At 34.7% G+C, this 1,372-nt stretch overlaps 1 long non-coding RNA gene across 1 annotated transcript in view; it reads right to left on the bottom strand.

The window, feature by feature from the left end:
- Positions 1–464: 464 nt before the first annotated feature.
- LOC102370057 overlaps positions 465–1,372 on the bottom strand; it is a 61,528-nt gene continuing 60,620 nt past the window's right edge. The window contains exon 3 of the long non-coding RNA XR_323301.1: positions 465–496. This is a non-coding gene — a long non-coding RNA (uncharacterized LOC102370057). The remainder of the gene's footprint in view (positions 497–1,372) is intronic.

The raw sequence follows: 1,372 nt of genomic DNA, 5'->3' as shown, positions 1-1,372 counted from the left end.
CAATGGATGCACACTGTGTTAATGTGCATTAGTCCATCTGCACATGGGCTACTGCGACTTAACTACTCGTGCCTCAATTTAATGCGCCTTAATGCGCATTAGCATGTCCATGTGTAGACATGCACCTAAATCACCTTAATGTGCCTTAAGCAAAGGCACATTAAGTTTAGGCACACATAAATACATGTGTAGACATGTCAAGTTAGTATGAATTATCATACTTGTGAAAGGAATCGGAATTTGGGTGTACACATATCTAAACCAGAGCTCTCTCCAAATTGTGGCCAAATTAAAACAACCTTATAAACACATATTTAATGCAAAGCAAAATAAATGTGAAACATGCATTTGACAGTGCTTTGGGATTTAATGGATCTAAACCAATGCAGCATCTCTTCAGTTTAACTTTTGCAAGACAGGAGTAATTCCTTATTATACTTACGAAGATCACTTACCAAAATGGTGTCATTGTTTAAGTTGCAGGTTTTAGGTGACACTAAGAAAAATTAAATATGAGGTTATTATTATTATTATTATTACAGCATTTATAGACAGTTATAGCTTGCAGAACAAAGAACTCTAAAAAAACATCCTCTGGAAAGTATTAATTCTTTCTTAAATTTTATATTGTCTTCAGTAAAACTGCTAATTTACAGCACCAAAGACTTAAGCCCTAGAGGTTTTTAAAGTAATTTCTCTAGAACCCATTACTTAGCTGGACCCATAGTGTTTTAACTCTTATTACATTTATAGGAATTCTCCAGAAGTAAACGGCAGCAATTTGCAAACTTATTTTCAGTCTCAGCAAAAAGCACATGAATGTAAACTAAAGATGCTCTTTCCTAGAGCTGGATCCTCTTACTGACATTGGAGAAATGCCAAGGTATTACAGAGAAGCATGCTGTCACACGAGCCAAACCATTTTTGATGTCGCTTCAGTAAATACTGTACTTTGGGTACCAAAGAGTTTCAATCTACCACCTATCATTAACCTATTAAACCAGTCCATTAAAAACAGCACATACAAAGCTGTGTCATAGAGCAGAAGCAAGTCAAATTGAAACCATTTCTGGTAATGATGAGCTACCTGCTTGCTCAGTGAAACTGGCCTGGATACTTGAATATTTGCAATTTTTCTTTCTTTTAACTACTTCATGCATCATATCAGAACAAAAACATATTTTAGAATAAGATGCTGCTATATACTTGGATAAACATGCTTGAAACAAATTAATTCTGTAACTTATGAAACAAATGGTACGTAAAATCTAATTTTTGTCTTGTTTTGCATGAGGTATATGAATATCAGTGTTTGAAAGACGTCACAACTCTGAAGTGTGGAACCTGAAGAAAGGATGAAAAGAGGGAAAGA

The sequence above is a fragment of the Alligator sinensis genome, unplaced genomic scaffold (genome assembly GCF_000455745.1).
Source record: "Alligator sinensis unplaced genomic scaffold, ASM45574v1 scaffold375_1, whole genome shotgun sequence".
NCBI lineage: Eukaryota > Metazoa > Chordata > Crocodylia > Alligatoridae > Alligator > Alligator sinensis.
Note: the sequence above shows the minus strand (reverse complement) of the source record. Positions and strands in the feature narration are given on the sequence as shown.